At 49.8% G+C, this 12,950-nt stretch overlaps 3 non-coding genes across 3 annotated transcripts; all 3 read right to left on the minus strand.

The window, feature by feature from the left end:
• Window positions 1-649: 649 nt before the first annotated feature.
• On the minus strand, window positions 650-723 carry TRNAN-GUU (transfer RNA asparagine (anticodon GUU)). Its single transcript has one exon. It is a non-coding gene; the product is annotated as a tRNA-Asn (tRNA).
• A 2,251-nt stretch (window positions 724-2,974) lies between these two features.
• On the minus strand, window positions 2,975-3,046 carry TRNAE-UUC (transfer RNA glutamic acid (anticodon UUC)). The gene has a single exon. It is a non-coding gene; the product is annotated as a tRNA-Glu (tRNA).
• A 9,033-nt stretch (window positions 3,047-12,079) lies between these two features.
• LOC128587075 (U1 spliceosomal RNA) lies at window positions 12,080-12,243 on the minus strand. Its single transcript, XR_008380497.1, has one exon. It is a non-coding gene; the product is annotated as a U1 spliceosomal RNA (small nuclear RNA).
• Window positions 12,244-12,950: the final 707 nt, after the last annotated feature.

The raw sequence follows: 12,950 nt of genomic DNA on the forward strand, positions 1-12,950 counted from the left end.
CTGTCGTCCCAGCTACTTGGGAGGCTGAGGCTAGAGAATCGCTTGAGCCCAGGAGTTCGAGGTTGCTGTGAGCTGTGATGCAGCAACACCCTACTGAGTGTGACATGGTGAGACTCTGACTAAAAAAAAAGGCAGGCAAGGGGGAAATACAAAGAGTATGATGGCACTTCAAGGCAGATGTGATAGGTTAAAGTTGTACACTGTAAGCCCTAAAACCATCACTGTGTAGCAAAAGAAAGCGTGATAGCTAATAAGCTAACAAAGAAGAGTAAATGATATGATATAAAAGCCATGTAAACAGTGTAACTTGAGCAATCACTCTTCCAGGACTCTATGCCCTATCTGAGCGCCTGCATAAGCGGTCAACCATATGTGTACAAGAATGCCGACCGTAGTCTTATTTGTAAGAAAAACATAGAATAAATCCCATGCCAAAAGTTTGCGGGAAGGCGTACATAACCACTAGCACAAACAACAGATGGAACTCTTTTGTCAATAGTAAGGTAGAGGATAATTTTAACATTGCCGCTTTTTCATACTCTGGCGGGTTCCCCGCATTTGCCTAGCTCGTTCTCAAGGGGTCGCTTTTCCTAGGAAGGAAGACCTGAGGGAACGTTTCTGGATGCACAAGGTGGGCATGTTTAAAAGACGTCCCTGGGTGGGCTCGAACCACCAACCTTTCGGTTAACAGCCGAACGCGCTAACCCATTGCGCCACAGAGACGAGCAAGTATCGCGTTTCTTTTCTCCACATGAAGAATGCGATCAGGACGTTCCGGACGCTGTCATTTGCCCTGTACAATGCAAGTGTGCCAACTACCAAACTCTCCCAAACCGAAAAGATGACGTTTACTAATCGTGCTTGTTCATCACTTTAGACAACGGGAGCGTCGGGGGACTCTGAACACAGAAGGGCGGCGAATTAGCCTTCGTCCCGCCTCGACCCTTGCCTGCTTCAGAAGCCAGTGCCGCCTAGAGACATCTGGATCTGAGACCCCTGCCTAAGCCGGGTGGGGCCCAAGAGAGGCTGAATGTCCCTCAGTCTCCAGGGATAGCTCTTTCTGTCCTCTGCACCACCTTCTCCGGATCATCTGCACCGCTTGTGCTCCCTCGCTCAACCCGGCTGCGGCAGGTGGGGTCCCTGGGGCAGGAACCAGAGAGAGGCAGGGAGTCAAAAGTGGTCACGTGGAAAGGAGGGGAAAAAAAGCAAGAGAGACCAGAACGCGATAACAGGACCTCCGCGGGTGCCTGTGCAAAAGGGACTGGCCAGGGGGCAGAGGAGATGAGAAAGGTAGCAGAATGGAAAGGAGGAAACGGAAAAAACACTAGGACTTGAAGTCGTTCGAGAAAAAAGCAGTAAAAATACTATAAATGCTTTCGCTTAAAAAACAAATTAAAGGAAGCAAAATGACGGCCAATAGGTTTGGGGCGCGTTGGGATCTTAACAGTGGTTAATACTCTGCATCGCGTCCACAATAACCTCGGTTCTAATCGGAATCCTGGTAGAGCCCGGCTCTATCTTGGAATCACTGGGGCGAACCTATGAGTCTTTTGGTTTGCTTTGATTCCTGCACCAGCTGAGGCCTGTTTATCTGCAGCCAAAAGGCTGAGTCAGGGCGGCGCCCACGGCTCGCAGGAGTAGGGCGCAGGCCCCATATACAGGAGGTGGCAGGTTCAAACCCAGCCCCAGCCAAAAACTGGAAAAAAAAAAAAGAAGAAGAAGAAAGAAAGAGAGAGAGAGAGAACAAAAGGCTGAGTCACAGCGCCATGCACTCAGGGGAAAGGAAGGACAGCGCACAAACAAGGGGCATGGTGCAGAAGAAAAAGGAAGGACAGCGCACAAACAAGGGGCATGGTGCAGAAGAAATCTTCCTTGTGCTGGCGCCTCTCACTGTTTAGCGGAAAATGTCAAGTGGTTCTCAACCACTCTGGTCTGTATCTTCCCCTGAAGAAATGGAGTAGTCATTGCAGTCTTTTTATTGAGATATTTTAAAATGGGTGGGACTTTTAAGAAAAGAAAGAAAGAGAACTCTCGAAAGTGAAGGGGAAAGAAGGAGGGGGTTGAGAATGGGGGTTTAAGACAAAAAGAGAGAGCCAAGGAAGCCACTTGGACGTGGCCCAGCGGCTGAGTGGGGAAGGGACAATGCCCACTGACAGTCACCCCTGGACGACCCGCCATCCAGCTAATCAGACCGCCTTTCAACAGCAGCTGGGGAGCAAGCACCACTCGAGCTATCCCATCTACCTGTTTCTACCACTGCCTATGGAGAGTCAGTCCATTTCACCTTCCTGACTCTCCCTCTCCTCTGGGCTTACTGTGGACACAGTATTTACCCCTAACACCTCCTGGGAGTATGGAATGGGAAAGGGAAAACGCGGGCAAGTGCTTGGTAAAGTGTAGGAATTGTGGGATTTGACCATCTTTTTGCTGTTTTGGTGTTGACTCTCACAGCTACCTTCTGCTCACGGGCCATTACCTCTTCCCAGTTGTGCATACTTCACATGCTGCCTTTAACATCACTGGTCTACGACACTCGATGTACAAAGAGAACAGGACTCGAGGACCGACCCGACCTGCTGCTCCCCCTGCACTTTTGCCGGTATCTCCTCCAGTGACCCCTTCCAAAGCCTCTAACAAGCGCTTTACCTGCAAACAGGGCTGAGGAAGCTCAGCAGACCCGCGGGTTTCCAGGGTGCGCACAAACGCCAAGACTTCGCTTGGCCTCTCTCAGCTACTGCCAGCTCAGGCAGCGGCAAAAAGAGCGGACTTCCTGGGTGCGGCGCCACGTGGATCTGGGCGGTTGTGTTAACCTGAGAGAGATGCTCAGTAGCTCTGGAATGTCACCTGCGCTAAGCAAACCTGGCGTGTCCTGAGAAGCAGCCCACCACCGGCAATCGGTTCAGAGGCTGTTTTGCCTCTGGCCCCTGGTACGCGCTGGGTGTCACGATAGGGAGGACAGACGTTGCAAAAGCACTTCCCTGACCGGGAATTGAACCCGGGCCGCGGCGGTGAAAGCGCCGAATCCTAGCCACTAGACCACCAGGGAATTACCACAGCGGCCTTCTTGTTCTTTCTTCAGGCCAGAATCAGGCTTTCCCAGAAGTTCTGGGAATACCTGAGCCTCGTAGAGGTCGCCTGATGTTCCAGGCGTCCTCTTATAAGATCGTTCCCTCTCCGCTGTCCTCGATTGCTCTGCCAGGCTCCCCCAGGCCACAGACCGCAGGTCCCAGACCCAATTACTGCGTGACAACTGAACTACGGATGCGTCTTTGCGAGGCTGCAGCGCGTGGAGCGATGTTTTCCATCCCCGCGGTGGCCCGCTCAGGGCAGTCAGTAGACGAGGTTGTCGGGAAGAGGCAGAAGCGAGGAGGTCCTCGGGGCTCTGAGCGCCTAGAGCCCGGCGTGCCCAACATCATAAAGGACTCAGACGGAAGCAGAAGCCCACACAGCCGGGATGGAAGCACTTCCCAGGAGAGCTCCGGGGCCCTGATCTCCAGCCTCCCCCTACCACCTGCTGCACCTGCATCTGAGCTGAGGGCAACCGCACCCTTCCGTGTGCTCGGCCCCCATGTGGACCGTTCTCTCCGAGGCTGGTGTCGTCCTCGGATCCAGTATTCAGTCAGTCACGAATTCGTGGTTTCTCCTCGGGCAAGTGTGCGCACATTGACCCACACAGGGGTTTCTCAACCTCCACAGTACTGATATTCTGGATGGGATAACTCGTGCAGGGAGGGCTGCTCCCGTGGACGAGAGGATGGGGCTGCTAGATGCCAGGAGTCAGCTCCTCCCTGCCCCCCTTTCATCCTCCCACCACCACCTCCCCATCCCCCGCCTTGACCCTGAAAAATGTTTCCTAGTGTCCCAGCGGGGACGGGAGGGGGAGGCGAGGTGCGAGGGCAAAATCGCCCCCTCCTGAGGACCTATGCTGTGCACAGGCCTGCTCTGGGAGCTCGTCCGGATAAAGGCCCAGGGGGTCCACTCAACTCGAAACCCCCTTCCCCACACCCATCTTCCGCTAGGTTGGACGTTGGGATTTGCGACTTTCGATCTGGAGATCCTGCGGGTTTCTGCCTTTAGGTCTTTGCTTTGGTTGCGTCCTCCAAGTCAGCCTCTTTTGAGCCTCGTTCACCAGAGCCAGCCTCGCCCCTTCCGGAACTTCGGAACTTTCGGTTTTAGTCTGCAGAGAAGCGTTAGGGCCAGGTCTTTCGCATCCCTGGGCATCCCCGAGGGACAGGGGCACAGCGCGCGGGGAAGAGTGCTGTTTGATTGCGGTTACTGACCCCCGGCGCCGGGCCTCCAGCCGGTAGGCGCACCCTTGCCGGCTCCTCCCGGTCCCACTCGCCGGAAGTTAAGTCTGGGTGAGCCTGAGCCCCGGAGACGCCCAGGCCCGGAGGAACACATTGGGGAACCAACTGTCCTCTTCAGTCCTTTCCACTAGGAATCCCGAAAAGCTCCCGATGGCACAGTAAGGCGGCGGGTCTCCTCCTATTGGGTAGGGGAAGAGAGATCAAAGGAGAGAGAAGGGAAATCCTATGAGGTTTCAGGGTCTGAAGTCACCAGCAGGTGGGCCTCCTCTGGAACCCGATCCTCCCGTGGCTGCTGAAGGTGAGTGGAGTCCCTGTCTCCAGTTTGCCAGAGTAGACCAAGCAGAGGACGGTGCGCCTGGGTACCAGCGAGCTGGCAATCCCTGACCTTCCCAGCTGGTAGTACTTGAACTTCCCTACCCAGGATGTTTGTGGATTGCATGGACTGTAACTGAATACTTTTTGGTTTTCCAACTGCTTTGATTAGAAGGATTTGGTGTGAAGCACATGCAAAAACCCATACAGCAACTACTGTGAAGACCACCACATTCCTCTTCTTCCCTCCTCTGCCTGACCTTAATCTTAACTGGACTTTCCCAGTAAGAATCCCTAAGTGGGGCCTGCTTTGCTTTCAATGCAGTTGATGGAACTAAATTTACCACAGGAAGAGAGTCTGCGCCACCTGTCACTGTCCAGCCAATAAGTCTAAACAAGTTTTATTATCAGAAAGCTAGCAATTCTGGAGAACAGTGAGAATAGCCTCTCAATTCTGTTCTGCCTTAGTTACAATTCTAATAGTTTTTATAATGGGAATACAAGGAAACAAACCTAGAAAATTTTAACTTTATACTGATAGGAAGTAACATCAAAGTAGACTTCATTCTCACAATGTAAAATGTTTAAACAACAGAAAAGCAATTTTCACTTTAACAAAATAGCTAAGAGAATCATCAGAGAAAACATATCAAAATAACCTTTTCTCTACCAATATCACAACCTATTATCTATGTGTGACCACTTCCTCAAGTCTCCTGAGGTAAACAACCTCACAATCATTGTGAAACCCTAAGTAGATAATTATGGAAGGTGTGTGGGGAAGGCTGGGCAGACTAGGTCAGCGGTACTGCTTCAGCTTAGCTTCTCAGACTCCATCTTGTAGGCCACTTTTTTTGGCTTCACAAAGAGGAGTCTAGGATGTTCGTGAATACATAACTTGAAGTATGATAGTTATTTTTATTTAAATGTGCGGTCCAAAAACACAATTAACAAACACATCCACCTCGCCTGTGCTGCATTTACAAAAATGGAAAAAAAAAATTATATATAAACAAGTGGAAAATGTCATAAAATGGTTTTTAAATACTTATTGTTTCCATGGAAGTTCCTTTTCTCTGAATATGTCTATCAGTGACCTCTCTTTCTCCAAAATCAGATATCCAGGCCTGAGCGTGGTGGCTCACACCCGTAATCCTAGCACTTTGGGGGGTAGGTGGATTGCTTGAGCTCCGGACTTCAAGACCAGCTGAAGCAAGAGCAAGACCCCATCTCTACTAAAAATAGAAAGAAAACCTAGCTGGGCAGTGTAGCAGGCACCTGTAGTCCCAGCTACTCAGGAGGCTGAGGCAAGAGAAACACTTGAGCCTGAGAGTTTGAGATTTCTGTGAGCTATGACACCATGGCCCTCAACCCAGAGTTTCAACTCAGTTAGAGTGGGACTGTGTCTCAAAACAAACAAAAACAAACAATATCAGATATCCAGTGCCAGACCATAAAATCAATTTTCTAGTCCCAGCTTATTTTCCCTACTCTGTATTGCTGCCTCTCTGCTATTTTCTTTCACAAGCACTTCCTCCACTTTCAATTTGCAACATCCCACCTGATAGTCAAATGTAGGAACCTTGCCCAAATAGAGCAGGCCCACCTAAAAGGATCAACCCCCACCCTCTAGTCGTCAAATCTCCCACCCTGGAAGGTGGATGTGCCACCTCTCTACCCTTTCCCACAGATGTCCCACCTACACCTAAGAAAGGTGAATGGGCCAACCCCCACCCACCACCACCACCACCACCACCACCACCCTTCCAACCTTTAAAACCCACATCCACCATTACCCATGCACTGACTTCTTTCTCAAACTCTGCTCGCCCTCACCGGGGTGGAATAAAGGCCGCTGTTGCCCACACAGAGCCTGGATTCCGTTTTCCTTTCCTCTCTCATCTTGGAATAATTATTTTCGGTCTTTGATCTCTCACCACCCAACTTAGAAAATTTGAAACATTCCTTGGGACTCCACTTCTGTCTTATAGATTTTCAACTGGGTGGCTTGTTCACAACAGGAATTTCTCACAGTTCCAGAGGTTGGAAGTTCAAAATCAATTTGCCACCCTGATCTTGGACTTATGATGAGGAATATCTTCCCAGTTGCAGACTGCCACCTTCTCATTGTATCTTTACGGGGCAGAAAGGGTGGAAGAACTCTCCAGGATCTCTTTTATAAGGACATCTAATCCCATGCAGGAGGAATCCACCATCCTGACCTAACCTCCTCCCAAATGTCCCTCCTCCTAATACTATCCGATTGAAGGTAAGGATTCCAACATACGCATTTTTGGGAGAAATACCAGTCTATTACAACCTGCCTGGAAAGAAAATACTACATTGTAAGCAACTCAAAGCTTTTTATGGTGAGAACTAAAGAAAACTTTTCCTAAAATCAAAGGCATAAAAAGTCAGCTAACTTTTAAAATCCAGACTCTGTGCTGAGTGTTGTGGACATTTTGCATGTTCCTCCTCACTGCAGACTAGAGGTTCATTTTCAGAGGGTGCTATAAATATGTGAGTGAAGGCAGGCATCCTGCACTGAAATGACAGAGTTGAAGTGACACCATTATCGTCATATGTGCAGTGGTTGCATGAGTTATTACCTATTTCAAAATTAATTGTGCTGTATGAAAAAGAACAAAACCAGAGGACTTGCACTACCCTGACTTTAGGATTTACTATAAACTGTTAAAGACAAGGCAGGGTGCAAGTGGCATCAGGAGACACAAATAGATAAACAGATCAAGTTGGGAGATTTGAAACTGACCCACAACTATGTAGTTGATAGGTTTTCAATGAAAGCAATTCAAGGCTGGGCGAGGTGGCTCACACCTGTAATCCCGGCACTCTCAGAGGCCTAGGCGATAGGATTGCTTCAGCTTGAAAGTTCAAGACCAGCCTGAGTGAGACCCTATCTCTACTAAAAATAGAAAAATGAGCCAAGCATTTTGGTGGGCACCTGTACTCCCAGCTACAAGGGAGACTGAGGCAGGACGATCACTTGAGCCCAGAAGTTTGAAGTTGCTGTGAGCTAGGCTGACACCATGGCACTCTAGCCTGGGGCAACAGAGTGAGGCTGTCTCTCAAAAAATAGGTAATAATTCATGTAACCGCTGCACATATGTATCGAATGGTGTCACTTCAACTCTGTCATTTCAATGCAGGATGCCTGCCTTCACTCACATATTTATAGTGCCCTCTGAAAATGAATCTCTAGTCGGCAGTGAGGATGAACATGCAAAATGTCCATAACATTCAGCAGAGTCTGGATTTTTGGTGTAAAAAAAAAAAAAAATAGTACAATGACTGTCATATGATCCAGTACTCCCACTACTGGGTATCTAACCAAAAGAAAGAAACTGATATATACAAATAAGTACCTGGACTAGTATATTTACTGCAACACTATTTATGATAGCAAAGATATGAAATCAACCTGTGTCCATCGATGGAAGGCTGGATAAAGAAAATGTGGTAAATACACACACACACACACACACACACACAATGGAATGCTTCAGCCATTAAAAAAGAATAAAATCACATCTTTTGCAGCAACATAAACTGAATTGGAGGCTATTATCTTAAGTGAAACAATTCAGACATAGAAAAACAAGTACTGAATGTTTCTATTTGTAAGTAGGAGCTAAATAATGTGTACATACAGAAGCAGAATTGTGGAATGATGGACAATGGAGCTTCTGAGGGATTTGGGCTCATTTGCACTCATGAAAAGTAAAGCCAATACTGAAGCACCAGGTCTTTGCAGTGAGAAAAGTTAACATTTAGGTAGCCTAAACAAGGAGACATGAGTAGGACTCAAATGAGTCTCCCAAAAGCTAGGGGGTTGGGGCAGGTTTTATAGTCAAAAGGTAAGGAGGCATTATCTGATGGAATCTCACCATGGAGTAATGCCAGGGCTCATCTGATTGGATCCTGGATCCATCCGGTAGTATCTACTTCTTGATTCGGTCCCCACCCCCTCAGCCTGAGCACTAATAGGTTCTGCCTGTTAATCACATGCTTGGTTCATCCAGATATACTGAGGTTATGCGATGTTAAATCTGGGTGTCCATGGCAGCTAAAAAAAAAAAAAAAAAATCTTTCAACTGCTTTACATAGAAGTCAAACCAAGTGCTGTGGCTCAGGCCTGTAATCCAGCACTCTTGGGAGGCTGAGGTGGCAGGACTGCTTGATCTCATGAGTTGGAAACCAATCTGAACAAGAGTAAGACCCTGTCTCTACAAAAAATAGAAAAATTAGCTGGGCGTCGTAGCAAGGGGATGGCTTGAGCTCAGGAGTTTGAGACCAGCCTGAGCAAAAGCAAAACCCATCTCGACTAAAAATAGAAAAAACCGGCCAAGCATCATGACACACGTCTATAGTCCCAGCTACTCAAGGAGGCTCAGGCAGGAGGATGGCTTCAACCCAGGATGGCTCAGGCAGGAGGATGGCTTGAGATTGCTGTGAGCCAGGCTGACTCTAACCTAGGAGAGTGAGACTCTCTCTCTCTTGCATTTTTTTTGGGCCGGGGCTGGGTTTGAACCTGCCACCACCGGCATATGGGGCCGGTGCCCTACTCCTTTGAGCCACAGGCGCTGCCCTGACTCACTCTCTCAAAAAAAGAAAAAGAAGAAAAAAAAAAAAAAAAAAATATATATATATATATATATATATATATAGCAGCAGCCCTAGCTCAGTGGGTAGGGCACCGGCCACATACACCAAGACTGGTGGGTTTGAACCAGGCCCAGGCCAGCTAAAACAACGACAACTACAACAAAAAAAATAGCCAGACATTGTGGTGGGCACCTGTAGTCCCCGCTACTTGGGAGGCTGAGGCAAGAGAATCGCTTTAGCCTAAGAGTTTGAGGTTGCTGTGAGCTGTGACACCACAGCACTCTACCCAGGGTGACAGCTTGACACTCTATCTCAAAAAACAAAAAATTAAATCAGATTGGTCTGACCCAGTTAAATGACATGTAGCCTGGTGGGTACAATGTGCATTTCTCCTGTGTTGGACGCACTGAAGGCTGTGACTTCACCACAATGCAACATAGCAGTGTAACAAAATTGCACTTGTACTCTGTGAATACAAATAAACAAAAAAATAAGTGAGGGGGGGAAAGGGAACATATTTAGCTTTCTCTAGTGAGCACTAGTAGGAAGAGCACTATGGCCAGTGCCAGTTGCAGAAATGAGGACGTAATACGCAGGGGTGTTTTTTGTTTTGAGCTGAATACACTTGGGTATGTATTAACCAGTATTTTTCTCTTCTCTCTTCCATCCCCGTACAAGCTAATGTGTTCATTAGTAAACATTTTTACCTCAGTATTTAAATTACATGACATCAAATGCAACATGTATGTGACTCAGCTAAAAAAGGAACAAACATTTAAAGATAAATAAGAGACTTTATCCTCATTTGGGTAAAGGGTTGGCATATTTTCATTGAACTAGAAAAGTAAGATTTTATTATTGTTTTTATTTGAAAGTTAAGTATGGTTTTACAAGTAGAAAGAAGAGGAGGAAGAAGGTGTACATGGATGTCAAGTCAAGGAGAGGTGAATGGTGGTAGATTTGTAATGCGCGGATTTTGCTAAGCTGGACATCCATGGCCAAGAATTCCCTTCCCTGCTTAGTTACAGGTTAGGTGGAGCCACGGGAAGCATTTGGAAAGTGGAATCCAGGTGGCTGCCTAACTCCCTTGTACCCTGGGAAGGGCAGAGCGGGACGAGGGCCCGTTTACAGCCCATGTACCTTGTCATCTACCTGCTGACAGACCTGTTGGCGTGAGTGGGGTCCAGGCTGGCTTACAGCTCCTGCCTGATTTTTCCTCAGCTTCCCCTAAAGCCTGAGACTGATGGGTGTTTCGCTTCTTGAGGAAGAGGATCTCCTGCGGGTTACTCTGAACATTAGGGTTGGAAGTCTGGAAGGGACGAGAGATGCGAGCAGGTTCTCACCCTTCTCTCCATGTAGGTTTGGCTCATCCAGTGTGTCCGCAGAGCCGCCTCTCGCGATTCCAGCCAGGTTGTGCCGCATCTGGCCAGGTCTAAGCGCTGCAGAAGAGCCCACGAAGCTGTAACAAAGAAAGCAGCGGGCGGCTCCCGTGGCTCAGTGGGTAGGGAGCTGGCCCCATATACCGAGGTTGGCGGGTTCAAATCCGGCCCCTGCCAAACTGCAACAAAAAAAACTAGCCGAGCGTTGTGGTGGGTGCCTGTAGTCCCAGATCGGGAGGCTGAGGCAAGAGAATCGCCTAAACCCAGGAGTTGGAGGTTGCTGTGAGCTGTATGATGCCACGGCTCTCTACCGAGGGCAATAAAGTGAGACTCTGCCTCTAAAAAAAAAAAAAAAAAAAAAAAAACTAGCGGGCACAGCTATATGAAACCTTTTATCAGGAACCCCCCCAAAGTATGTAACTGTGAATCCAGCACGTTCCCCTAAAGCGTGTGGTGAGACCAGGGCTGAGTGACAGGCGGCTCTCGGAACCCTGAGAACAGAGATTTTCACAGAGAAGAGCAAGCGAGGGGGGCCAGCCAGGAGTCAAGGTAAATCACAGTTGAGGGCTCTCCCCAGCCAAGGACAGCTCAGTGTCAAGAGGGAAAGGAAAACAGTAAAAACTCAGAACAGGGAAGCCAGTAGGCGGGTGGCGCGACAGGACCCAGTGAGCCTTGTCGCTGCTACTATTGCTCTTCCCGCTTCTCCAGCAGCGCAGAAAGGCAGACCATGCGACGGAATCCTGTTGCAACGTCTGCGTTTAGCACAAACCTCAGGGAACAGGCACAGAAAGTCGACATCGGTCTTGGTTCCCGTGGTTTCCATCTGGGCAAGGACATCCCCAGCTGCAGGGGGGAAGCAGACGGCTCGTGCTCAGCAGACTAGACGGCCCACGGGACAGAGGTTCCTACTAGCTGTTCTCAGGAACACGCACAGTAGGGCCCGGGCGTTCGGATGGGTTTGCTTTTGCTTCCGATCTGCCCGCGTCGCCACCACCCCTACTCGTCCCGCCGGCTCTAGAAACTTCCCAGAAGCCACGCAGAGTCTACGAGGCACGTCGCCCGGGACTGACAACCACCAGAGGAACCGGGGACGACCCCGCCTTCTGCTTGGTCCATAAGCGGTCCCCTGCAAAGTATGCGCATTCCTGAAAGACAACAAATAATCGTTCACCCTTCACCTCGGAACCGCTAAGTAGCCACACAACGCGCCTGTACGAAGCAAGTAGAAACCCCCGGCCCCCGCTAAAACACGAGCCGAAAATTTACCCTAACACGTCACATACTAAATCCCGGGGACTCAAAGACCCAAGGAAGCCGCGGCGTTTATAACCTAACAAAACCGCACAGCAGATATTTACAGACAGAAAAAGAAGAACAGCCCCGCCTACTCCAACAGGAACATTACGAGAATTAAAACACGGAAACGCCGTCTGCTCTTCAACCGGAACGAAAAATCAGGGGAAAGCGCGAACGCAGTCCCCCACTACCACAAATTATGCAGTCGAGTTTCCCACATTTGGGGAAATCGCAGGGGTCAGCACATCCGGAGTGCAATGGATAAGCCTCGCCCTGGGAAAACCACCTTCGTGATCATGGTATCTCCCCTGCCAGGTAAGTATGAGTTGCGCCTCCGCCGCACCACACAGCCTCACACGCCTCACACTCTACACACACGGTCACTTGCCTCCGCGCACTTCCCCGACTCTCCCTCCACTTCCACACGCTCACTACACTCGCTTCCCACAAACGGTCCTGGATTCAATCGCTCGCACACCACGCGAACGCTATCGCGTTCCAGCGGCAGGAGCCTACGCGCCACAGCCCCCGCGCCGACTCATCTGCATAGAGCACGCCCCATCCCTGACGACGCGCGCCGTGCCCTTCCCTGCAGCCCCCGCGCGGTCCCGGCTCCCGGCTCCGTTCCGCCGCCCCACCCCCACGCCACCCACCGGACCAACCAGCGCTCCGGCGGCCGGTGGGGGAAGTGACGTCGGCCTCGCGCTCCTTGGCTCCCGCCCCACCCGCCGGGACGCTGCGCTGAGTCGCGGCCTTCTCTCTCCCAGCGGAGCGAGTCCTTAAACCGTGTCCACCCCTGGGGACCCTCTGGTGACCTTTTTGAAACAATGGCTTTCCATGCGTAGACTGGAAACGTCCATCTTCCAAATACGGTTATCTTCGTCATGTGGCTTTCCGGAGAGAAGCCACAAGTATGAAACTGGAGAGGATGCTCAGGTGCCTGCAAAGCGGCCCTCCACAGTGGTTGTTACCACTAGGGGTGTTAGACTGTTGTCTGCTGTGATTTCATGACTCTTGTAGGGTTGGGCTT

The sequence above is a fragment of the Nycticebus coucang genome, chromosome 5, assembly GCF_027406575.1.
Source record: "Nycticebus coucang isolate mNycCou1 chromosome 5, mNycCou1.pri, whole genome shotgun sequence".
Classification (NCBI taxonomy): Eukaryota; Metazoa; Chordata; class Mammalia; order Primates; family Lorisidae; genus Nycticebus; species Nycticebus coucang.